The 27,396-nt window shown below is 45.6% G+C and overlaps 1 long non-coding RNA gene across 1 annotated transcript; it reads right to left on the reverse strand.

The window, feature by feature from the left end:
• Positions 1 to 71: 71 nt before the first annotated feature.
• On the reverse strand, positions 72 to 22,461 carry LOC119325731. Its single transcript, XR_005157660.1, has 5 exons — positions 22,005 to 22,461; positions 11,542 to 11,588; positions 4,242 to 4,340; positions 759 to 1,002; positions 72 to 661 (listed from the first exon to the last, which is right to left on the reverse strand). It is a non-coding gene; the product is annotated as an uncharacterized LOC119325731 (long non-coding RNA).
• Between the last annotated feature and the right edge of the window lie 4,935 nt (positions 22,462 to 27,396).

The following is a 27,396-nucleotide window of genomic DNA, read 5'->3' on the forward strand; positions in this document are numbered from 1 at the left end:
CATTATATTCACAACAGTATTAAATAGGCCCATGAGCACCATCTCCTTCCACCACTTAAGCACCTGTTACCAACTATCCTTTCAAGTTAATGTATAGCATCATGATAGCAAAAGGTTAACTTAATTTGTTTATCTGATACAAAGTTCATAGTGTCATTCATATTTGAGCAAGGAAGCACCTTGAAATATGTTGTGATGTGTGCATTTTAGAATAAGTTCCCCTTGTGGTTTTTCGATCGTTATTGCCCATGAACTTGCCATCCTCAAATACAATCTTATTCTTCACTAAAACTATTCTTTAATTGACTAGCATGTTGCTCTACTATAATTTTGGGATGTGGAACAACTCCCATAGGTCTGAAGTCTAATTGCAACAATGTAATGAATATGTTTTATCAGAAGCAAAGGGCAGTGCAGTATGGTATCCACTTGCAATTTGTAGATCAGATAACAGTTCACATAATATTATTATGCCTGAGTACCTCAGTAATTCTGTCTACAAAAAGTGCCTCGTTAATCAGGTAGCGATTGCCTCAGTCGGCTTTTATTAAAAAATACTCACAATATTTGTGTCTTCACCCGATGATTGGAACTTAACATCCTCTTCAAAATTAAAGCTTTCAGCACAATCACTGGTCTTGAAAGTTGATCTCCTTTACTTCTAAAACAGACAACGAATATTTATAAGGTGAAAAGTAATAAAAAATAATAATTCATCATAAACGTGAGCACTACTTTGTAATCAGTGGCGTACCCACCATTGGGGCAAGTAGGCTCGGACGGCCCAGGTATGAAGTGGCGAAGCAGGACGGCCCAGGTCTGAAGTGGCGGAGCAGAGTAATCCCCTGTCCGTCGCCCCAGCAAACCACAGTTTCTAGGTCGGACACTGTCCGTAATGATATTATAATATCATCCTCTTTAACATCATATTTGCACTCTCTATTGTGCAGGAAGAAACGATGAAAAGAAAAGGTGGGCCACATAGCAAGGAATGTGAGAAACCTGCCAAGATGGTTAAGAACAATCAAATATGCAATCCAACAAGGTGATCCATTACTAATCATGAATCTTTTATTGGTGGTATCACAAGAATGTTACAACTAAAAATGCAACAATTCCCGTTAGGCGCATGTGGGTTCGTAATTAATTTTAGCTTGGACGGGAAAAACGATATTTTAATTTATTATCTCATTGATGTGAATTCAGACAGTCAACAAAAATGGCAAGATTAGAAAGGAGAATCAAACTTCAAGCAAAGAAAATGAGACAGCTTTCGATCATAAATGGAGAAGTGCCAGACCGCGCAACTATACTAGAAGAACAACTTTTGATCCATGTGAAGTAAGCAAATCTTCAGAGTTTTGCCCGCATGTGTATTATCATCAATTTGGTTTAGTTACTTCTCTGAATTCAATTGCTAAACTTTATCATTATGATGCACGACTGGTACTACGGTATACTGGAAGCAACATCATATAGCTTGCTTCTGCTTTGCACATCAATTCTGCTATCTATGTGCTCAAATCTTTCAAAGCTTACAAAAATCCCTTCGTTGACTCGGTGCATTTGATGTAGTAAAATTTGATCTTAAACATTTTACCGTAAACAAATACTTATAATGCCCGGTCGCCCATGCATTTCCATATCTCCAGGTGCAGCTAATTTAAATTGCTCTATTAAATCACAAAAACATGTTACGATTGGTTCTGACTGTAGCTACGAAGTATGTTTTTGAAACAAAAGAATCATGATAGCACATATCCATGGACTATGGTTAAACCAAAACTGTGGCAAAAAAACATTGTTGTATTGCCACAAGGAACCATGTCCTGTACAGATGTGCATTGCTTATGCTGGAAATTCCATCTCTTATTTATACTAAATGGCATTTATATTTATGCAGGGACAAAGCTAAAGAGGCAAGGATGTATAGGAAAAGAAAAATACAAAGCAAGAGGGTTGCAGAACTAGCGACAGAAAATGAAGCAATGATCGGCCAGGCTGGTAAGACTACAAGGTAAGTAACAAGAAAATACAATCAACATCTAAAATTTGGACATTCATGAACCTGATATTTCTGTTATGCACATGTACAGGACTAAAAGTAACAAAAGGTGTACTACATCAAAGTCAAGGAGAAAGAAAAAAACACCAGATATGTAAGATCTATTAAGTTTGTTTTATTAGTATGAACGAAAACATACATTACTAATATAAAATTTGATGCTAAATTCAGAAACTTGAACAGGACATCGGAAAGGACTGATATGGAAATTTGGAACTTCGGAGAACCAAGCTGCAAGTGTGAACGATGTGGTGCAATTTTCTGGTACGAAGAAAGAACTTCAGGTAGAGCGAGAAGGATGCCATCTTTCGGACTATGTTGCCAACAGGGCAAGGTCGATTTGCCACCATTCAGAGAGCCGCCGGCTTACCTTACGAAATTGTTAAGGAAAGACAACGGAAAGAGGTCAAAAAACTACATGCAAAATATCAGATTGTACAACTTCATGTTTGCTTTCACGACAATGGGAGGAAAGGTAGACACAGAAATAAACAATGGTGGTGGTCCTTATGTTTTTAGAATGAATGGGCAAACTACCACAGAATAGGTACTCTACTACCTGAAGGTGAAGATAAACCATGCTGGGCACAGTTGTATATCTATGACACCAAAAATGAGGTAAAAAACAGGATTAATGCGTCAACATCAGAAGATAAAAGGGAGTCAATAGATCCTCACATCGTCGAGGGCCTTAAAAATATGCTGGATAGAGATAATATACTTGCAAAAACATTCAGAATGGCAAGGGACAGATTCGAAGAAGGTGACTATCACAACATGAGATTAAAACTAATCAATAAGCGACGCACAGATGGAAGACGGAATGACATGCCATCTGCAACTGAAGTTGCAGCCTTGATTGTGAATGATATGGCAGAAAATAGAAAAGGACGGGATATCATTGTTCAGTACAGAGACACAAGGCCAAGAAGAATATCAGAGAAGCATCCAAAATTCATGGCTATGCAGTATCCACTATTGTTCCCCTATGGAGAAGATGGGTACAGAGAAAATATACCCTACATATTAAAAGAAGGTGCAAAATGCAAGAGAAAGCATGTAACAATGCTGGAATACTATGCGTATCGTCTACAACAACGTACTAACCAATCGATGCATTTGCTGATGTGTGAAAAGCTTACATTGCAGTTCATTGTGGATGCCCTTGCATGCATTTTGCAGTATAGGCTAGACTGGATCAGAACACATCAAGGAAACCTAAGAACGGAATTATATGCTGGCTTGCAGGACACAATAGATAGAGGAGATACAAGGGCTGACCAAGTAGGAAAGAGGATACTGCTGCCATCCACCTTCACAGATAGCCCTAGATACAAAGCACAAAACTTCCAAGATGCTATGGCAATATGTCGGTGGGCTGGATACCCAGACCTATTTGTGACATTCACGTGCAACACAGCTTGGCCGGAGATTCAAGCTATGCTACAGGAAGTAGGCCAAACAGCATATGAAAGACCTGATATTGTTGATCGAGTGTTCCACATAAAGCTCAAGGAGTTCATGAGAGACATAAGAGAAAGGGAATACTTTGGAAAAACACTTGCAAGTAATATACCCTACTGACTTGACCACTCCTGTTATTTAATTTTCTATACCAAAATAACTAATGATTATTTTCTTAATTGTAGTAATATACACAATAGAGTTCCAAAAAAGGGGCCTCCCACATGCCCACATAGTCATATTCCTCGACAAAAAGGAAAAGAAACACAAGTATCCTGAACCATCAGAGGTAGACAGAGTAACTTGCGCAGAGATCCCAGACAAGGACATTGATCCAGAAGGATATGCAGCTGTTGAAAACTACATGATGCATGGGCCATGTGGTGCAGCCAACACAAAGTCACCATGCATGGTCGATAACAGATGTATAAGAAAGTTCCCAGAAATATATAACAGCAATACCACCGTCGATGAAGATGGATACCCAGTATATAGAAGACGAGACGATGGAAGATACATACAGAAAGGGGAAGTAAAGTTGGACAACAGATACGTAGTCCCATACAATAGAAATCTACTGGTCAAATATCAAGCACACATAAATGTCGAGGCGTGCAACAGATCTCTATCAATAAGATACCTTTTTAAATACATAAAGAAAGGTGATGACCGAGCCACAACGCTAATAGAAAACGATGAGATCAAGAGGTACCTAGAGTGCACATATATATCAGGGAATGACGCGTGTTGGAGAATATTTCAATTCGAAATGAACTTCAGAGATCCCTGCGTCGAAAGGTTGCCTTTCCACCTGGAGAATGAGCAACAGGTCATTTTCTCAGATTCTACAGATTTAACAAAGATAGTAAGAAAAGAAAGAGTAGGAATCACTAAACTTACACAGTGGATGGAGATAAACAAGATGTGTGAAGAAGCCAGAGAATTAACATATGCAGAGTTCCCGTCAAAATGGGCATGGAAGAAGAAAGAGACAAAGTGGAGCAAAAGGAAGAAAGGAAGATCAGTTGGAAGAATAAATTGTGCCCATCCAGCAAGTGGAGAAAAATACTACATGCGAATGCTACTTAACGTCAAAAAAGGATGCACATGTTTCGAAGACATCAGAACAGTAAATGGAGTTGTCCACACATCATACAGATCTACTTGCGAAGCACTAGGATTCCTCGATGACGACAAAGAGTGGCTTGAGTGCATAAATGAGGCATCAAACTGGGCGACTGGCAACCAGCTAAGACAACTATTCACAACAATCTTATGCCACTGTGAAGTCACAAGCCCGAAAAATATGTGGGAATCATGCTGGGAAGTTCTAAGCGAAGACACGGCATATAGACAGAGAAAACTCTTGAAGCATCCTACACTTTCCCTCACAGCTTCACAGAAGCAAGGACACACCTTGGTGGAAATAGAGAAGCTAATGAGACAAGCTGGAAAGACACTTAAGGAATACCCCGGAATAGAACTTCCAGATTCTTCAGAAATAAAAGAACTTGGAGACAGACTACTCAATGAAGAGATTAACTACAACAAAGAGGAGCAAAAAGAAGAGCATTCAAGGATCTTTGGTAGTCTGAACTCAGAACAACGCCATGCATTTGACTCAGTAATGGAATCAGTTAACAAACATTTGGGAAAACTAATATTTGTGGACGGGTATGGTGGGACAGGTAAGACATATCTGTGGAAGGCAATCACAACAAAGTTGCGTTCCGAAGGCAAGATAGTACTAGCAGTGGCGTCATGTGGTATTGCAGCTCTGCTTCTACAGGGAGGTAGAACAGCACACTCGAGGTTCCACATCCCCCTAATCCTTACAGAAGAGTCAACATGTGACATCAAACAAGGTTCACACTTGGCAGACCTACTAAAGAAGACGGCACTAATACTATGGGATGAGGCTCCAATGGCAAACAAGATATGCTTTGAGGCGCTAGACAGGACTTTAAGGGATATATTAAGGCATAAAAATGTCAACAGCAGCAAGAGACCATTCGGTGGCATGACAGTGGTTCTAGGAGGGGACTTCCGCCAGATCCTTCCTGTTATACCAAAGGGAAGAAGACACAACATAGTCACTGCATCCATTAAAAGGTCACATCTTTGGAAGCACTTTCACATATTGAAGCTAACAAAGAACATGCGACTCAACTGCACAACACATGATGAATCAGAGAAACAACGGGTAGCAGAATTTGCAGAGTGGATTCTGAATATTGGCGATGGAACAAATACATCATCAGAAGGTGAGGAATTGATAAAAATACCAAGTGACATACTACTGGAGAAAGGAAATGATCCCAAAAAAACAATTGTGGAAAGCATATATCCAAATTTGCAGGAGAGGTATCGTCAGCGAGAATTCTTAGAAGAAAGAGCAATATTATGTCCAAGGAACGAAACAGTTCGCGATATAAATGAGTATATAATGGATCAGCTACAAGGTGAAGAGAAAACTTATCTAAGCTACGACACAGTATGCAAAGCAACATCCTTAAATGCACAAACAGAACTGTTATAACAACAACAACGAAGCCTTTAGTCCCAAACAAGTTGGGGTAGGCTAGAGGTGAAACCCATAAGATCTCGCAACCAACTCATGGCTCTGGCACATGGATAGCAAGCTTCCACGCACCCCTGTCCATAGCTAGCTCTTTGTCGATACTCCAATCCTTCAGGTCTCTCTTAACGGACTCCTCCCATGTCAAATTGGGTCGACCCCGCCCTCTCTTGACATTCTCCGCACGCTTTAGCCGTCCGCTATGCACTGGAGCTTCTGGAGGTCTGCGCTGAATATGCCCAAACCATCTCAGACGATGTTGGACAAGCTTCTCCTCAATTGGTGCTACCCCAACTCTATCTCGTATATCATCATTCCGGACTCGATCCTTCCTCGTGTGGCCACACATCCATCTCAACATACGCATCTCCGCCACACCTAATTGTTGAACATGTCGCCTTTTAGTCGGCCAACACTCCGCGCCATACAACATTGCGGGTCGAACCGCCGTCCTGTAGAACTTGCCTTTTAGCTTTTGTGGCACTCTCTTGTCACAGAGAATGCCAGAAGCTTGGCGCCACTTCATCCATCCGGCTTTGATTCGATGGTTCACATCTTCATCAATACCCCCATCCTCCTGCAACATTGACCCCAAATACCGAAAGGTGTCCTTCCGAGGTACCACCTGGCCATCAAGGCTAACCTCCTCCTCCTCACACCTAGTAGTACTGAAACCGCACATCATGTACTCGGTTTTAGTTCTACTAAGCCTAAACCCTTTCGATTCCAAGGTTTGTCTCCATAACTCTAACTTCCCATTTACCCCCGTCCGACTATCGTCAACTAGCACCACATCATCCGCAAAGAGCATACACCATGGGATATCTCCTTGTATATCCCTTGTGACCTCATCCATCACCAATGCAAAAAGATAAGGGCTCAAAGCTGAACCCTGATGCAATCCTATCTTAATCGGGAAGTCATCGGTGTCGACATCACTTGTTCGAACACTTGTCAGAACATTATCGTACATGTCCTTGATGAGGGTAATGTACTTTGCTGGAACTTTGTGTTTCTCCAAGGCCCACCACATGACATTCCGCGGTATCTTATCATAGGCCTTCTCCAAGTCAATGAACACCATATGCAAGTCCTTCTTTTGCTCCCTATATATCTCCATAAGTTGTCGTACCAAGAAAATGGCTTCCATGGTCGACCTCCCAGGCATGAAACCAAACTGATTTTTGGTCACGCTTGTCATTCTTCTTAAGCGGTGCTCAATGACTCTCTCCCATAGCTTCATTGTATGGCTCATCAGCTTAATTCCACGGTAATTAGTACAACTCTGAACATCCCCCTTGTTCTTGAAGATAGGTACTAATATACTCCGTCTCCATTCTTCTGGCATCTTGTTTGCCCGAAAAATGAGGTTGAAAAGCTTGGTTAGCCATACTATCGCTATGTCCCCGAGACCTTTCCACACCTCAATGGGGATACAATCAGGGCCCATCGCCTTGCCTCCTTTCATCCTTTTTAAAGCCTCCTTCACCTCAGACTCCTGGATGCGCCGCACAAAACGCATGCTAGTCTCATCAAAGGAGTCGTCTAGTTCAATGGTAGAACTCTCATTCTCCCCATTGAACAGCTTGTCGAAGTACTCCCGCCATCTATGCTTAATCTCCTCGTCCTTCACCAAGAGTTGGCCTGCTCCGTCCTTGATGCATTTGACTTGGCCAATATCCCTCGTCTTCCTCTCCCGGATCTTAGCCATCTTATAGATGTCCCTTTCACCTTCCTTCGTGCCTAACCGTTGGTAAAGGTCCTCATATGCCCGACCCCTTGCTTCACCAACAGCTCGCTTTGCGGCCTTCTTCGCCATCTTGTACTTCTCTATGTTGTCTGCACTCCTATCCAGGTATAGGCGTCTGAAGCAATCTTTCTTCTCTTTAATCGCCTTCTGGACATCATCATTCCACCACCAGGTATCCTTATCTTCGCTTCTCCTTCCCCTGGACACCCCAAACTCCTCCGAGGCCACCTTACGAATGCAAGTCGCCATCTTCATCCACACATTGTCCGCATCCCCTCCTTCCTCCCAAGGGCCCTCCTTAATTACCCTCTCCTTGAACACCTGAGCTACCTCCCCCTTGAGCTTCCACCACTTCGTTCTAGCGACTTTGGCACGCTTATCCCGCTGGACACGAATCCGAAAGCGGAAGTCAGCAACCACCAGCTTATGCTGGGGTACAACACTCTCTCCAGGTATCACCTTACAGTCTAGGCACGCACGCCTATCTTCTCTTCTTGAGAGGATGAAATCAATCTGGCTAGAGTGTTGGCCACTACTAAAAGTCACCAGATGTGATTCTCTCTTTCTAAAGAGGGTGTTAGCTACAATCATGTTGTAGGCTAGAGCAAAGCTTAAGACATCTTCTCCTTCTTGATTCCTGATGCCATAGCCAAAGCCCCCATGCGTCCCTTCAAAACCTGTGTTAGATGTACCCACGTGGCCATTGAGGTCTCCTCCTATGAAGAGCTTCTCACCAATCGGTACACTCCTAACCATGTCTTCCAAGCCTTCCCAGAACTCCCTCTTGGTGTTCTCATTGTGGCACGCGCTGATAACATTGAGAACCAAGTCCTCAACTACCAGCTTGACCAGGATAATCCGGTCCCCACGTCTCTTGACGTCTACCACTCCATACTTGAGGCTCTTGTTGATCAAGATGCCTACACCATTTCTGTTTGCAGCCGTCCCCGTGTACCACAGCTTGAAGCCGGTATCCTCCACCTCCTTCGCCTTCTGTCCTCTCCATTTGGTTTCTTGGACGCAAAGGATATCAACACCTCTCCTCACCGCTCACAAACAGAACTGTTATATCCAACGGAATTCCTAAACAGCTTATCGTTCCCTGGAATCCCAAATCACGAGCTAAAATTAAAAGTTGGCATACCTGTGATGCTCCTACGTAATATCAACCAAAGTGCTGGGTTATGCAATGGTACAAGGCTGACTATTATTCAACTTGGAAGAAGATTCGTCGAAGCACAGATAATAACAGGAACACATGTGGGAGAAAAGGTATATATTCCAAGAATAGTCATGTCACCAACTGAATCAGCGTGGCCGTTCATTCTAAAAAGGAGACAGTATCCTATATTAATATGCTTTGCTATGACTATCAACAAAAGCCAGGGCCAGTCTCTAAACAAGGTAGGACTATATCTGCCTACACAAGTTTTCACACATGGACAGCTATATGTAGCATTCTCAAGAGTCACAAAAAGGGATGGACTGCGCGTAATGGTAAATGATGAAGATACCAATGAGGATGATATCGTCAAGAACATAGTCTATAAAGAAATTTTGTAAAGGTATGAACAAATAACACAGTTTCAGCATGATGCTTCTTCGACAAGATGAGGCTACCGGCCAATTACATAAGAATAAGTACATATAGAAAAAATTAGTACGCTGCATACTATCCTGAAAATAAAAACTGACTTATCTACGCTAACATGATATGGCAGGACGAATATGGTCTACTACCGTGCAGAAGTATTGGAACATGCATTAACATTTGGTGGAAATAGTTCCTTAATACCAAACAACGACAATCTATGTTATGTGATATCTGATGCTTGAACCTTATTACATATTGTAAACCAGTAGTGAGAGCATCCGCACATCCTTATATTTTATATGGAGAATGCAATCAGACCTGTTCTCATATTCAGTAGCTAAATTTTAATTTGTCTTTGGGAAATACCAAAAATAGCTAATCACAAATACACTAATTATTTACTAAGTTTTTTTAATACTATAATGGGGGTAGGGGGGCCTAACACTGCCAATGCCAGTCTCAAGCCCGGAAAAAAGTGAAGGGGGCATAAACAAAGTACCAATACGCCTTAAGCTGTATTAGGCTATCATCATTTATTAGTATCTTGAGTCCTTGACCATAAGTCAACCGGATGAAAGATCAGATAGTATACAGGATGGTACGCAAAACACAAATGGTAGCATTTGTCACTAACAAACACTAGTAAAAGTGCACGTGCAACGCACGTCTCAAATGTTGATCAAATGTGATACACGTCAATATAAAAAAGACAATCCCAAATATGTAAATAAATTAAATAGATGCACATCTCAAAGGTTGAGAAAATGTGATACATTTTAATATAAAATAAAAAAATCCCAAATATATATGAATTGAATAGATACACAATGTTTGTGATGTTGCTCAAGTTGTATTTTCAAAAGTGGGATGCTATTGTAGTCATGTTGCTGCATAGAGACAGTAATATATTCTTTCATTCTGGTATCTGATAAGTTGTAAATGAAGAGCACTAAATCTAGTAATATGTTCACTCATTCGAGAAGTTAATTCTAGTGTGGTATTTCTTAATGCAATATATGATTCAATAGACAACATGAATTTATCCCAAGAGATCTGCTTGGAGAACAAAATAGAGCTACTATTTACACTCCTCAATATCCTATACCAATATACTATAGATTGTTCCCTCTATTCCTGATGGTAGCATGCAGATTTCTCCCACAGACTCTCAGTAAAACTCTCCATTTCCTGTGATTCATTCAGATTGATGGGGAGATTGTCAAATAGGCATATAAATACATTTCTTAGAAGCTCAAATCATTAAGTAGGTCCATCTCATTCTGAAAGATCTTGTAATTATAAGTTGCATAATTCTATAGTGGCTACGGTGTGGGTACAAATTGTCGTCATAGATAAAAGTATATGCATTTTGGACATTGACAAATCAACTGCGCCAAACTATAAAGTGAGTACAAACCTGTGGAATAGATGACAATAAATTCAAAAGCACACTTGTAAATTGTAATTCATAATGCCTTTCACCATGATATTTGGAAATATTTGAGATGCAGAGTAGGAAAAGATTTGTTTTCAAAACAATAATCGAGATGTCAAAAAGGACATGTTTCATGTGAAATCGAAGTAGCTTATCTTACATAATCCACTGATGTGAGTGGACACTGTTTTACATGAATGCGCACTGGATTTGAAAAAGACAATGTATAATAGAAGATGAAATAGTTACATATCAATATCAATACAGAACCATGAAGAAAGGCAAGGATAGCCATCAATAGTAGTCTGTAGTACACCTGAGAGCTATCACCCGCCATGAGACCAGTAGATATAAAATATCAAAGGAACATAAGAGAATTTCCTAGGAGACTTGCTCAATATGCTTCACTTTAACTACAAATAATCTTTCATTTGTTTTATTTTGGCTCCTTCAAGTGCCATATTTTCTGTATTTTTTCAATTCTAATTGAATTTCTGGAGGATGATTCAATGGAGGTACAGTTTCAACATGAAAAGACTTGTGTGTTTTCTGAAGATTATTCAGTTCATGGAGCTGAAAAAAGAAATAACATGGCAAAGGCTTTTATATTGTCTTAGTGGGTACAAAAACCACAATCAGGTTGTAAACAGAATACCTTGCTAGTTGCAAGACCTCCTTCAGCAATCAGCACCCTCTTTCTAGCTGCAGCCAAAAATAAGATCGAGTGATGATCTTCTAAGAGCAAGGGCATTGTGGCTAGCAGTGCCAAACCATCAATAACATTATCAGACTTAAATTTCTTCATCATTGGAAAATCATATACTATGTTCTGCTTTTTTTTTTGAGAGAGAATACTATGTTCTGCTTAACTTTGACATACTCATGCACAGCACAGGTACAGAGCTTTGCATGGAATTCATTATTATTATTTTTAAAATATGGCAGCCTATAAATAATCCAATATAAACACAAAGCATCATGATTGTATAGTCAAGTCGTACAAAGTACGGACCAAAATGATGCCGCATCAATGAATTCAAGATGTAATTCCTCTCATCTAGCAGGCTGATAATTATTTATCTGCACATGTATGATGCAGACCCATATAATGGATAGGCAAATGTAAAAAGAAGTAGCTGCTAACTCCACTATTTAGGTATAGAGCAATTTCCATCTCTAGAGTAAAATCAAACTGTAGGATCCTCATAAACGTCTTTCTGAACAACAACCTTTTTCTTCACTTTCTCCTCTCCTGCCAGTACATGTTTCAAGATTTGTCATGATCATATATTTACAATGGTAATAAATAAATATTTGATCAACAGTTGCACATTCTAAATATATGTAATGGTAGAAAGAGATCGTGCGTACGGTTTCTTTTTTAAGGGCGGGGAGGGTTAGCGATTGATTAAGGGCGTGGTTTGCAACGTTAAACACCGAAGGATTAAGGGCCATTGGATTTTGCTGATGGATGGGTGAGATGATTTGGTTCTCCGCCCTCTCTTCATTTTATAGGGGTAGTAGATTAGCTTAATTTAATTATATTAGTTCAATCGTACAAAGACACAAAAAGGATAGGGTGGGTAGGGGGAGGGGGGCATGCAGGCGGGAAAATGCAAAGCTGAAGCCGGGCTGCCGCTGTCGAGGATGAAGACGACTTTTTGGGCTGCATCGCTTTGGGACAGCGGCGACGCCGTCCGGTTCAGGACTTCGAGACGACAAAAAAACCCAGGAACTTTTAGGCATGAAGGAAACTTATCATAAGCACTTCATGGAGAGGCGGACTGGAGGGGCGATTGGTGGGGCGGCTGGAGGGGCTACCGCTCGCACCCAGCCTGTCCCCGCTGGTGATCGCCGGTGTGGGGGTCGGTTTTGGGCGCTAGCGGAGGCGGAGGAGGACGACTCGGAAGGAGAGGCGGACGATCCGCCATCGCCGCCGTCGCCTACGCCGTCGGACTACGTCAACGATTGGTTCAATGCCGGCTATTCGGAGGAGGAGGTGGCGTCTGCTATCGATGATGTTCTACCAGTTCATGATCCGGCCAGGTTGGGGATCGACGCGGGCGAGAAGATTGAGATGGTCCGCCGGATAGTTCACCGGAGAACATCGTCGGCGTCCGCCGGATAGTTCACCGGAGAACATCGTCGGCAGCGATCAAGCCATGGAAAGGCCCTCTTCCTAAGGTATGTCGCCCAAATCTTACTGTGTTTGATCTCATTAAGCCGGATTCGTGGGTTGTTGTTAAACGGAAGAAGTTTCCTCGCCGGACATCGGCCGGAGCGAGGCCGCCGGTGACGGAGTCGGAAACGCCTAGATTTCAGGATCTCGGGATCGCAAACTACCGACAACGTCGTTTGAATTCCCTGCTAGGCCGAGAGGGGCTGTCACTGGATGTTGGTGGGCCGCCTCGTGTTGGGTCCGGGATGGATGGGTATGAGGCCCAGTCTATTCCGGGTCCGACCGGTTTTCTCTGTCACGAGGGTGGCTCGGGGACGGAAGCGGTACGTGGGCCGGAGGAGTTTGGGTATGAGGCCCAGAGCAGGCCTCAGCCGATAGCTATCGAGGGCGAAGAGGCGCCGCTACCTCGATCGTCTGTGTCTCACGTTCCTTCAGCTAGGGTTCCTGGTAGGAGTCGGAGCTATCGAGCGGCTAGGACAAAACGGGCGAAGCGTATCCCCCCGCTTCGATCGATGGTGGGTCGCGGAGGACCTTTGCCGCCGGGGAAGAGAACGGGGGCGAATCAAGATGCCGGCCAACTTGGGAACGCACCGCAGCAGGGTAGCGGTGGTGGCCGTGGCGCTGGGCTGCCGGATGCCGGCGCTGGGCTGAACCCCGCGGCCCCGGGCAGTGGCCGAGGAGCGGCGTTGCCGTCTACGGGGGCTGGACGCGGGGGTGCAGTGCCGCAGCAAGCGGGCAGGGGAGTTGCTTCGGCGGGGGTAGCGGCCGGCCGGGGCGGCGTGCTGCCTGGACCTAGACCGGCGACGCCCTCTACGGCGGGATTGCGGCCGCCGGCGCCGGTTCCGGTGGGTCAGAGACCTCCGTTGCCAACTGCTGCAGGGAACAGTGCGGGCCAGGGAGGTGTTGTGCCGCGGCCTCCCGCTCTAGGGCTGTTGGCTGGCCAGCCGAGGCCAGCTCTACCACCTCATCTTGTCGCTAGGCCTCCGCAGAGTCGATCCGAAGCAGTTCAGAATTTGGCACGTCCTCCGACTCAAGTCTCGGATGCACCTCAGGGTCAGTGGGGTGACGATGGGGTAAACGCGTATGGAGTTGGTAAGCACCGTGGATCTTCGTCGACTGGTGGAGGTCGAGGCCATGCTTGGCAGAGCGATGGCTCGGCGGAGCGCCCGTTCATGGGCCCCCCAGGAGGATTTGTTGAGGGGGCGGCTGGCCCGGGTCTTCGACCGCGAGGTGGTTTCCGTGGTCACCGTGGTGGGCATGGGGGTCGAGGGGGCTGGTATCGCCCACGACCGCCTACTCCGACTGTCACTGATCCGATGGTGGTTGATGGGGATGCTGAGCAGCAGAGTTTGACTGGCCATGCTTTGGAGGTGGTCTCGGCGCTTGCCAATGCAGAGTTACCCGGGAATGGCTCCGGGGGGACTGTTTCTCTGGAGGATCCTCCCAGGGCGGAGTCTGACAGAGCTTCAAAGTATGCGCGCAAGAAGGAGAATATGCTATGTTATCATTGTGGTGGTAAGGGACATTTTATTGCGGAGTGTGTGGCCGAGTTGTGTGGTACTTGTGGCAAAACAGCACACGATGCGGGGGGGATGTCCGCTTCTGAGAGAGCAGGCACCTTCGCTGATGATGTATGGGGTGTACTGTACCAAGCTTACGTTCTTTGAATCTCCAACGGAGATGGAGGCTCCGGACGAGACGTTGAGCTTGACAACTGGGTTGGTAAAGATTGCTAGAGGAGAGGTTTCGGAGTCGCAAATTATTCAGAGGCTTAAGGAGTTAGCCCCTGGGGAGTTCCGATGGGAGCTTGCGACAGTGGAAGACAAGTTGTTTCGAGTTGAGTTTCCGTCAGTTGGGGACCTTCAGAGGCTTTTGAGTTTCGGGATGTGCAAGGTGCCAGGTACTGATGGTGTGCTTGAGTTTCAGGAGTGGAAGAGGGTTGAGCCTACGGGCAAGCCTCTGACGCAGGTTTGGTTGCGTTTCTCTGGGGCTCCATCCAGGCCGATGCAGGATGCCCGGGTGGTGGCCAGTTTGGGTATCTTGATTGGCAGACCGGAGCGTGTGGATATGGACTTTACTAGAGCCCACGGGATTGCCCGCGTACTGGTTAGTGTGCTGAACATCGAGTTTGTACCCGAGGTGGTTAAGTGGGCATATCAAGGCCACGTTTATGACCTTGTTATTGAGTTCGAGGATGAGAGTATCTTTGCTGGGATGGCCAACGGGTCTGATTCTGATTTGCACGAGGATGATGATAGTTCGGCACTTAAGGAGGCACCAGCTGCTGATAGTGGTCGTGAGCTGTCTACCACGCAGGGTGCTGATACTCAGACATCCGCGGGTGGGACGGCTACTCCCTCTACGGTGCCGACGACTACTCTCAGGTTCGGCTCTTTCGAGCCGGCATCTGCACCACCGAGACTGTGGAGTGATCGGGTGGAGTCGGATGAGGTGTTTGAGCGCTCACTGCCGGCACTGGAGTTTGAGGAGCCAGTGTTTCCTCCTTTGGGGGAGTCACCGACCCCGGTTAGGGTTGAGGCGGAGGAGTTCGTTGGCGCGGGAGAGAGTTTGAAGATGGGGACTCTGGATTATTCCTCTGCGGTCGCGACGGTGCAGGTGCAGCCGAGGTTGCCTGCGGCTGGTGGGGGCGTGGGGCAGGTGGCCGCACTTCCTTCTTCAGGGCCGGCGGTGGGGGAGCTTCAGACGGTGCAGCTTGAGCCTTCGGTTGGGAGGCCGAGGCTGCTCGACCAGACACCTGTGCTTCCTTCTTCAGGACCGGCGATGTTGGCGCTGGACTCGCGGTCCGAACGGGGCTCGGGGCAGGTGGCCTCGGTGGCTTCGGGGGCCTCTTCTCCGTTGGCGCCTCGAGGGCCTTGTGTGCCGACGGCGCCGATGCCGGCAGTTTGCCCTTTGGCCGGGGTAGTGGGGGAGCCCGGGCAGGAGGCCATGGCTTCTCCGTCCCCCGGCATGGTGCACCCCAGTAGAGCCTCTCGGGAAGAGGTGATTGCTTTTGGTGGTATCCCGGATCCGGTGTCTGAGGGGCGACGGTTGAGCAGCCGTCTCCAGGACCATCCGGAGGTGGACGACATTCAGCAGCGGTGCTCTATGAGGGCGGCCAAGCTTCGTGATGTGGAGGTCACTACGGGTATGTCTGTCAATACTTCTAATTCCATTCTGCATTTTTCCAATGATGAGATTGTTAATAATGCAAATAAGCTAGGAATTTCACTAGGTAGCAATGATAGTGAAATTTCTAATTCGGTTAACGATTTATTGGATTTAGAGGCTGAGCGGGCGCTTGAGATGATTCGTAACTTAGCTGCGGTTAAACCCATGAATAACTCCGAGATTGATGCTTTGGGGGTTAGGGTACTAGATAATTTGTGTGCGGATCTCGCTCCTGAGGAGGTAGATGAGCGAGTGGATTTTGTCGAAGTGCGCACTTCTGAGACTGGTTGTGAGGACCAGCTGGAGAGTTTTCATATGCCTAAACGCAAATGGAAGCGGAAGATTTACCCGGCTTCCGCAGTGCGTAGGAGCGCGTGGATTAGAACTGCTAAAAAATTCCATGACGAGCTATGAAAGGAATCTTTTGGAATAGCAGAGGTCTGAAAGACTTGGCTAAAAGAAGGTTTCTTGCTGAGGCTTCTATTGAGCATAAGTTGGACTTTATCGCTTTATCGGAAACTGGTAGAGCCGATTTTTCGCCTCAATTTCTCAATACGTTGTCGGGAGGTATTGAGTTTGATTGGCATTGTCTACCGCCACGAGGAAGATCGGGGGGATTTTACTCGGGGTTAGATGTGACTCGTTAGAAGTCCGAAGCGTGGTTATGGGGGATTTCGCAGTTAAGTTTAGGGTCAGGTCGAAGGCCGATGGGTTTAACTGGGCCTTGGTGGCGGTTTATGGAGCCGCACAGCCCGAGCTTAAACCAGATTTTTTGGCGGATTTGGTTAGGATTTGTGGTTCGGAGCAACTACCTATCCTAGTTGGGGGTGATTTTAATATTATCAGAAGGCGTGATGAGAAGAATAATGATAATTTCGACGGTAGATGGTCGTTCATGTTTAACACCATCATTGAAAGTCTGGACCTGCGTGAAATTGAGCTTTCCGGCAGGAAGTTCACTTGGGCTAATGCGCTACCTAATCCGACGTTTGAGAAGCTGGATCAGGTTCTGGCTAGCGTCGAATGGGAGCAGAAATTCCCTTGTGTTACGGTGCAGGCACTTACACGGGGCATTTCGGACCATACGCCTTTATTCGTTGACTCTGGGGAGGCTACCCATGTGGGAAATAAGAATATCTTCTCTTTCGAACTTGCGTGGTTCGAGAGACAAGGGTTCTTTGATATTGTTGCCAGAGAATGGACTAAGGATGCAGGAGGTAGAACTGCTCTTGAGCGCTGGCAGAATAAAATTAGGCACTTGAGAAGCTTCCTTCGAGGGTGGGCTAAACATCTTAGTGGAGTTTATAAGATTGAGAAGGAACAGCTACTTTCGCTTATTCAGTCCCTGGATGTAAAAGCTGAGAACATGATTCTACCGGCCTCGGAGCTTCAGGCGAAGCTCGATGCAGAAATGAGGCTGAAAGAGCTTCTTCGTGAGGAAGAATTAAAGTGGGCGCTTCGGGCCAAGGTCCGACGGGTCGTCCAGGGGGACGCGAACACACAATTTTTTCACATGATTGCCAATGGCAAGCATAGAAAGAAGAGAATCTTTCAGCTTGAGCAAGATGAGGGAACAATTCTAGGTCAGGAAAACTTAAAGTTGTATATCACTGAGTTTTACAAGCAGTTGTTTGGTCCTCCAGAGGAGAATTCGGTGTCGCTGGATGAATCTAGGATTGAGGATGTGCCTCAACTGACAGCTGTTGAGAATGATATCTTAATTGCTCCTTTCTCTGAGAAAGAGGTATTTGAGGCCATTTCCCAGATGAAGAATAATAAGGCTCCTGGCCCAAATGGTTTCTCGGCTGAGTTTTACAAGAAATGTTGGCACATTATTAAAAGAGATCTATTGCCTTTGTTCAATGATCTTTTCGCTGGTCAGCTTCACCTTTTTAAGCTGAATTTTGGGACGATAACTCTTCTTCCCAAGAAGACAGAGGCAGTGCGGATTGAGCAATTCCGGCCAATCTGTCTTCTTAATGTGAGTTTCAAAATTTTTACCAAGGTCGGGACGAATAGGCTCACACAGATTGCGCATACTGTGGTGCAGCCTACTCAATCTGCTTTCATGCCGGATAGGAACATTCTTGAAGGGGTGGTGATCCTGCATGAAACGCTCCATGAAATTCACACGAAAAAACTGGATGGAGTGGTTTTTAAGGTGGATTTCGAGAAGGCGTATGATAAAGTCAAATGGCCCTTTTTACAACAGGCCTTACGTATGAAGGGTTTTGACGAAGCTTGGAGGCGCCAAGTTGAATCTTTCACGCAAAAAGGGAGTGTTGGCATTAAAGTGAATGACGATATAGGTCATTATTTCCAGACACATAAGGGCCTGAGGCAAGGTGATCCTATGTCTCCTATCCTCTTCAACATTGTTGTTCATATGTTGGCAATCTTGATAGGAAGGGCAAAGGAGGCAGGACAAGTAGGGGGCTTGGTGCCTCATCTTGTTGATGGTGGTGTGTCCATTCTGCAGTACGCCGATGATACAATCATTTTTATGGAGCACGACTTGGTAAAGGCGAGAAATATGAAGCTGGTTCTGTGCCTATTTGAGCAATTGTCTGGTCTGAAGATAAACTTCAATAAAAGCGAGTTGTTCTGTTTTGGTAGAGCCAAAGAGGAACAAGATGCTTACAAGCAACTGTTTGGTTGCGATTTGGGGTCTCTTCCATTTACTTACCTTGGTGTCCCCATTCACCATCGTAAGTTAACTAACAGCGAATGGAAGTGCATCGAGGATCGGTTTGAGAAGAAACTGAGCTGCTGGAAGGGCAAACTTATGTCGTATGGAGGCCGATTGATTCTTATTAATTCGGTGCTCACGAATTTGCCTATGTTTCTCTTATCCTTTTTTGAGGTTCCAGTTGGAGTTAGGAAAAGGCTGGACTTCTATCGGTCTCGTTTCTTCTGGCAGAGCGATGAAACTAAGAGAAAGTACCGTCTAGCCAAATGGGATGTCATCTGCCGACCAAAAGACCAAGGGGGTCTTGGGGTTGAGAACCTTGAAGTTAAGAACAGATGCCTTCTAAGTAAGTGGCTTTATAAATTATCCGCCGAGACTGAGGCAACTTGGGCGCAGATTCTTCGTAACAAGTATCTGTACTCTATAACCTTGTCGCAGGTGACGGCTCGACCCACTGATTCGCCCTTCTGGAAGGGGTTAATGAGGGTCAAAGCTACTTTCTTTAACAGAACAAAGTTTGTTGTCGGTGATGGCAATAACACTCGTTTCTGGGAAGATACCTGGCTAGGTGATGCACCACTGGCACTCCAGTATCCGGCGCTTTATCGCATTGTGCAGCGACAAGATGCTCTGGTTGCAACGTGTCCGCAATCTGCTCCTCTTAACATCCGGTTTAGGAGGGTGCTAGTGGGTGACCGGTGGGAGGCTTGGATTCAGCTGGTGAGTAGACTCATGGAGGTTCAGCTTACTCATCAGCCCGATCAGTTGTGTTGGAAGCTTACTAAATCTGGTGGATTCACAGTCAAGTCGATGTACATCGATGTCATCAATTCTAGTGTGATCCCTAGTTCCAAACATGTTTGGAAAGTTAAGGTTCCTCTCAAAATCAAAGTGTTTATGTGGTTTGTGCATAAACAAGTCGTTCTAACGAAAGATAACTTGATTAAGCGCAACTGGATAGGATCTACTAGGTGTAATTTCTGTGATCGGGATGAAACTATCAAGCATCTTTTCTTTGAGTGCCCGATGGCGAGGGTGTTGTGGTGCTCGGTGCAGATTGCCTTTAACATTACTCCTCCGAATTCGGTCAGGTCGTTGTTTGGAACGTGGCTGGTTGGTATAGAGGCCGAAACAGCTAGACAAATTCGTGTGGGAGCATGTGCGTTGTTATGGGCAATTTGGAACTGCAGAAATGACTTGGCTTTTAACAGAACAACAACTATTCATTTTTTGCAGGTTCTATTCCGGGCTACTGCGCTAATCCGTACGTGGTCATTACTCACTCCGACGGAGGCCAGGGCGCGTTTGGTTACTGGATCTGTCCGGTGGGAGACGGTAGCGCGGGATTTCTTCAACCGGTTTGGATGGCGGTCATGTAATAGGATAGGCGCTTAGTGTACCTATCTCTCTTTTTTGTGCCAGCCGGTTGTGGCTTTTGGGCCTTATTTTATTTTGCTTGCTCTATGTGAGCCAGTATCCTCTGTTGCAGCACATTGCAAGATTTTGTAGAACTACTTTATTTATTTATAAATGTGGCCGTATGCATCTTTCTGATGCAGAGGCCGGGGAACCCCCTTTTCGAAAAACAAAAAACCCCCGGGAACCGCACATTCGCGCAGGATCAAAGCTAGCTCATCGCCTTCAGGAATGCTGACGGCATATGCATCGTCGATTTCGACGAGCTCGCGTCCTCCCTCGCACAGCTGCTACTAAGGTGCTGCTACTCCGTCCCCGTTGACTGGGCAGGGAGATCGACAAGGCGCGCAGGGAGCCAAAAGAGTCGCCATAGAAGGCCACCACATAGCAGTACACCCGACCTGAGCCACGGAGTGCGTGCATCATCAAGAAAGAAAACCAGGGGAGCCTCGGAGTGATCCTCGCGCGGTGGGTCCAAGCTGGATCGGCGACTTCCATGGCTGGGAGCTACTGAAAAGAGCATCTTCAGCAGGAACCCCTAAAGGCCAAGAAGGGGCTGGTCCCTACTTTTTCAGCCCCAAAAAAGTAACCCAACTCAAGCAATAGCCCCTACTTGTCTAATCTCTCCATTTGCACATAATCTTTATTTGTACTCTATTTGACACCACAACAATTCAAATTATGAATTTTTAATGCGTAGTATTTTACAAGTTGGAAAAAGAATAGTATGCAAACTAGAATGGGGAGATATAATTTGATAATGACCACAACAAGGAACTTTATTAAAAGTATATAGATGGCCAAGACTAAACATGATGAGCTGAATCCTCCCGATTAAGATTTAACAAAAAAGAGGGAGCATCAGAATTCACATAAGAAGAACATTATAGCTGAATCAGAAAAGGGAACATCAGAATTCACAGAAGGACACTATAGCTGAACGAGAATCAGAGCATCTGATTTGCGTGTCAAAGCAATTCAGATTGCTAACTAAACAATCACACAGGCAAAGTGCCATCAGGTGCCTAGTGCTTAGGTGTGAACTGACAATATCCACACAGGCAAATGTATTCTAGGCTGTTTTATGTTCAGGCTGATATCTAATTTGATAAAAAAAAACTTGTGTGAATAAATATCAATTGAAAATTGTATGTGATTGACTCCAACAGAAAAGATTTCTTAACAGATAAGCTCTCTTTCAGACCAAAAATAAAACCAGGCATAAAATCAAATATGTGAGGTAGGATAGATGAAGACATTGCTGCTGCTACTAGCTCCTTATCACATACGCACATACTCCCTATGTCCCAAAATAAGTGTCTCAACTTTGTACTAACTTTAGTACAAAGTTGTACTAAGGTTGAGATACTTATTTTAGGACGGAGGGAGTAGTATTTAATTGCCTACTGCCGTCACAACTTCAATTGCAACTTGCAAGGAGCTCATGACTCACTAATCCCTCCCTCTGAGTACTGCAGATCATGATCTAAGCGAGCCGGTGCTGCTTGAGGTCATGCATGGGATCAAGTCAGCCCCAAGTTCTCGAGTCGTACAGTACAGCTAGTAGCCTGCTGCACATTACTACTGCCAGGCATTTTCCCTTCGAGCATACTACAATAGTTTAAACTGAGATGGAACCACGAACGCCTGTCAATCTAGTACTTACAGTTTCGTGCTCCTCGCCTCCTCAGCCGTGCGACGTCACAGCGGAGGCATCTTGGATGACGCGGCCGCTGCGGGGAGGCGGCAGTCCGCAACTCTCGGAGCCGCTCGAGTTCATGCGGAGGAGCTCCCGGCGGCTGGGACTTGACACGGAGGAGCTCGGATTGCGCCGGACTCATCGGGGGAGAGGCACGAAATGATGTTCAAGGGGAGGAGGAGCTCCGAGTGCCGACGGGGGCTGCAAATGTGCGCCGCCTGAGGAAGGCGCCGCCCTCGACGTGCCGCGGTAGGCCGTAGGCAGAGCCCTTTCTAGGGTTCCAACAATGAATCCGGCCACGGGGAGGACGTGCGAGGGAGTGGAGGTACTGCGGCGGGAGGATGGCGGAGGCGGACACCGCCGCCGGTGTCGCCGCCGGGAGGGGGAAGGAGCTGCGGGGGCGGGAGGTAAAATTTCTTGGCGCGTTGCCCGACCGTGAAAAGGGCTACCGAGATGCCCGTGCCCCGTGGGAGAAGGCAAAGCCTTGAAATCGGGCGACCGATCAGGCTCGCTCGCTCACGCAGCTCCCCTACGCAGCCACGTGTAGAGGTGGGGTCCATCCACCGCCCCTGCTTTCTCTATCTTATCCCTTTCCGCGGTGACGTGAGAGGCACATCTCTCCTCCCGTCCCCCACCTCGCCGACGATGGCCGCTTCCCTCCCCGGCAATCTTTGGCATGCACGACCACCTATTGGGGCACCATTGTGAGAGGCCCTCTTAACGCGTGCGACGAGAGGGAGGACACGGGTTGCTACAAGCTCCTCACGGCTACGACAAGCGGTGTGGCGACTGTGTCGTCGCTAGCTGTTGTTATACCACCGTCAAGGCAACAATTGCAACGTCCATGGGGTGATGCGACCATCACCAGCCGGTGTTGGAGAAGAGTGCAACCGGCGACGTCGGGTGCTATAACCGGCAAGCCGCAGTGTTATAGCCAACAAGCAGCGGTGTTGGTACTGGCGCGCCGCCGAGCTACAACTGGTGCGCCGCGGTGTTGCGACCAACGATCTGACGAGTTGCGAAGCGGATGGATGATGGGCTCGCACCCCTGCGATGATGCAACCGGCAGATGAGGATGGTAGGGTTGCCCCTCGGTGATGTTGCGAAGGTGAGCCATCGCAGATGCGAAGCGTACCGTCAGTGTTGCGTGGGCATGGCAACAACATGCTACGAACGACGCCACCGATGTTGTTGTTGTGAACGTCCATGTAGAAAGGACAAGTGCCGTTGTTAAGCGAGCGAGGGCCCTTGGACATACATATCCAATTATGCCCCACTATCTTATTTATCCTAGCATGCACCCTATCCGCCTCATCGCATATGCCCCACGCATGCCATGTCCCATTTAAATGTGAGTCATCCACATCGTCAAGTGCGTGCAACCAATCGATGTTTCACTTTTCACTTTCCACCACACGCACACACTCCACATCATCGGGCCTCATGTCGCCATTCAATTTTCTACTTTTCACTTTCCAACGCATGAAAGCCCTCCACATCATCGCGTACATGAATGGCCTTCATGTTATTAATTTTTATTTTTATTTTTCAACAATACATAATTGAACTTGGTTGTCACAAGACAATATAACATGCATCCACACTCGATTTACCTCTAGGTTGAATGTGATGCGGTACTACTCTCATATATTCTATTTTTTTATAAGTCCATTGCTAGAAAAAACGCAACAACGCCTGGGGTGTTATCTAGTTAATCCAATGCCCAATGCCAATTCATTATTTTATTTTAGGAAATCACCACACAGAAAAGTCAGGGGAAGAATTAAAACGGGTGGAGAAGTTTTGGTGCCGGAAGAGAACCGGTGGGTCAGGCCCCATCCCGTGATGTGGTCCATGGGAGGTGTCCATCTTACAGAGGCGCCTACTGCCTGTGGGGCACCCCCAGGAGGCTCCGGTGCCCGTTGGTCAATATATTACCCGAAACTTTCACCCAATCATCGAGCATTTTTTTGCCTCCGCCACATCACGTTTCTCAAGGCGTTATTTGTTTTTCGCCTTGATCCGGTACTCTGCCGGAGGGGAAAGCCATCTCCATCATCACCAACCTCGATCCTCACACTTCAAGATGAGTTATGAGTAATCCACCTCATTGACTACGAATTCATGGCAGTAACCAAGATGTAATCTCTCCTCTTGATGTATTTAGATGATTAACGCAATAGCCATATGAGCTATCCTACATGGTTATGGTTAATCTGATGTATTCGTAGCCGTGATATTGGTCATGTGATGAATTATTTATCTATGTTTAGATTCGTGAATGCCATCTCGTTTGATCTATATATATGTATATTTCTATATGGTTACTTGTTTATTGTTGGCTAGTTTAGATCGGTTATCAAAATAGTTGGAGATGTGTGCATTAGTTGGGTTCAATCTTGCAAGTAATCTACTGCATTGATAGAAAATGGAAAATGTATGTATTGAATTCTAGCCAACAAGAGTTAAGGCTTATTATAGTACTCATTGGAATCTCATAAACAATAGTTTGTCATCTTGCTCAAAGCAATTACTTGTGTTCACACTTAATGTCGAGGCATCTTGATTATGGACGGACTATTTAGCTATAATATATCGATGGTATCTCGGTCTAATAGTATTACAAATGTACTACCTATATAGGATCAACACATCCATATGTTTGGCCCGAGCATGAAATATTGCATTGCGCATGTTTTCACATGATTATGTTACTTGCCACACTTTTATGTATTGGAGAGTTACACTTGGTGAACCTATGAACCCTAGTCCATTTTCTAGCATAAGAATCACCTTCCAACAAGTAATTACTTTAGTTGGCAACGCTAGCGTGGGCGACTTCATCGCAGATACGACATGACTCGATGTCTAATGTTGGGCCAAGAGTGGAAGGAGGTGCTTTCCAGCTCTTCCTACCGTGGTTGGTGAGCTGCAATGATGATGGTGGGCGGAGTCTCGGGATCTTGGATGCCGAGGGTAGTAGCTCTGGAATGAGAGGTTGCCCATTTAGCTCGTTGGCAAGCAGTGCTTCAACATGGTGGTGTCTCCTCTTGGCTATGTGTGTACCAGGGGGGTGATCCCGGCATCGTCGTGGCTTCGGTGGTGGTGGCTCCCAGGTCTGGATCTGGAGGCCTTGCATTGGTCGTAATGCCCCCTCACAGGTTGGGTCGGCAACTATGGTTTCGCATGTAGCACTTGTTTGTGAGGGGCCAAGCAAATACTCCACGCTCCAGCGGTGGCGACGGTGACACCTGCAGGTGTCGCTTCCATCTTAGGGACGTTGTTGTGAGTCCCCTCATGGTGTCAAGGCTTCGGGGTGAAAAACCTAGTCATTTCTCTCGGGCTCGACGACGGTGGCGCTTGTCGTCATCATCCTCTTGAGGGTGTCGTCGTGGAGCCCGGTCCCCTTCGGCTGCAGCTGACCAGTGGCTTCGAGCATGCCTTATCCCTGGCATGTAGCACTCACAACTCTGCCATGGGGTGATCTCCTATCTTATACACGTGTCCTTGTGGTCTTTGCTCTTGGTCATTTCTATCTTCGCGCCCCGAAGTGACGGGGCAGTCTAGACGGCGAGTCGGCCCCTTCTGGAGATGGCTCGGTGTGTTCAGTACTACGGTGCCCCGTGGTTTCTCAAGGAAACATGGTTCCGGTCCTATTCATTAGTCTTTGGTGTCCCTTGTTAGGTTTGGCATCTCCTGTTCTCACGTTCGATATTGGGTTAGCTGCACTGGTACCGCTTGCTCAGATGTGTTTTCTTCTTTTTTGACCTGCTTATATGAGGATTTCCTCATCAATATTGCGTTGTTTGACCGTTTGTACTTTATATATAAAGCGGGGTGAATTTCTATTTTAAATTGCAGCTGGACTTGGATGAGCAATGAAATAGAAGAATGTAAAAGGAAATCGCAACAAATTAAGCATGCACGTGATCTTGATGACAGTGGAAACTGGTCACTTGGTAGCATAAAAAGTATTATGCATGTACTCCATTTTTTACTATGTATATAAGTTTTGTCTGAAGCCAAACTTTATAAATTTTGATCAAATTTATCTCAAAAAATATCAGCATCTACAATACTAAGGTTGTAAAATATGAAGAATTAATTTCTTGATGCATCTAATGATGCTGATCCTGTATTGTGAATGTTGATATTTTTTCTATAAACTAGCTCAATTTTTTCAAAAATTGACTTCAGACAAATCTTATGTGCAGACTAAAAAGAAACGGGCAAGCTGACCATTTTCTCCCGCGGAGACGTGGCTGCGTCGCGAGCTCAAGCAAAAATATCGGGGGCTAGCTTCCCTCCAAGGCACCATAATGAAGGAAATATGCCCTAGAGGCAATAATAAAGTTGTTATTTATATTTCCTTATATCATGATAAATGTTTATTATTCATGCTAGAATTGTATTAACCGGAAACTTAGTACATGTGTGAATACATAGACAAACAAAGTGTCACTAGTATGTCTCTACGTTGACTAGCTCGTTACCCAAAGATGGTTAAGTTTCCTAGCCATAGACATGTGTTGTCATTTGATGAACGGGATCTCATCACTAGAGAATGATGTGATTGACTTAACCCATCTGTTAGCTTAGCACTATGATCGTTTAGTTTATTGCTATTGCTTTCTTCATGACTTATACATGTTCCTATGACTATGAGATTATGCAACTTCTGAATAACGGAGGAACACTTAGTATGCTATCAAACGTCACAACGTAACTGAGTGATTATAAAGATGCTCTACAGGTGTCTCCAATGGTGTTTGTTGGGTTGGCATATATCGAGATTAAGATTTGTCACTCCATGTTACGGAGAGGTATCTCTGGGCCCTCTCGGTAATGCCCATCACTATAAGCCTTGCAAGCAATGTGACTAATGAGTTAGTTGCGGGATGATGCATTACGGAATGAGTACAGAGATTTGCCGGTAACGAGATTGAACTAGGTATTGAGATACCGACGATCGAATATCGGGCAAGTAACATACCGATGACAAAGGGAACAACGTATGTTGTTATGCGGTTTGACCGATAAAGATCTTCTAGAATATGTAGGAACCAATATGAGAATCCAGGTTCCTCTATTGGTTATTGACCGGAAGTGAGTCTCGGTCATGTCTACATAGTTCTCGAATCCATAGGGTCCGCACGCTTAACGCTCGGTGACGATCGGTATTATGAGTTTATGTGTTTTGATATACGAAAGGTAGTTCGGAGTCCCGGATGTGATCACGGACCTGACGAGGAGTCTTGAAATGGTCGAGACATAAAGATTGATATATTGAACGACTATATTCGGACACCGAAAATATTTCGGAGAAGTTTCGGATAAAACCGGAGTGTCGGAGGTTACC

The sequence above is a fragment of the Triticum dicoccoides genome, chromosome 6B (assembly GCF_002162155.2).
Source record: "Triticum dicoccoides isolate Atlit2015 ecotype Zavitan chromosome 6B, WEW_v2.0, whole genome shotgun sequence".
Taxonomy (NCBI): domain Eukaryota; kingdom Viridiplantae; phylum Streptophyta; class Magnoliopsida; order Poales; family Poaceae; genus Triticum; species Triticum dicoccoides.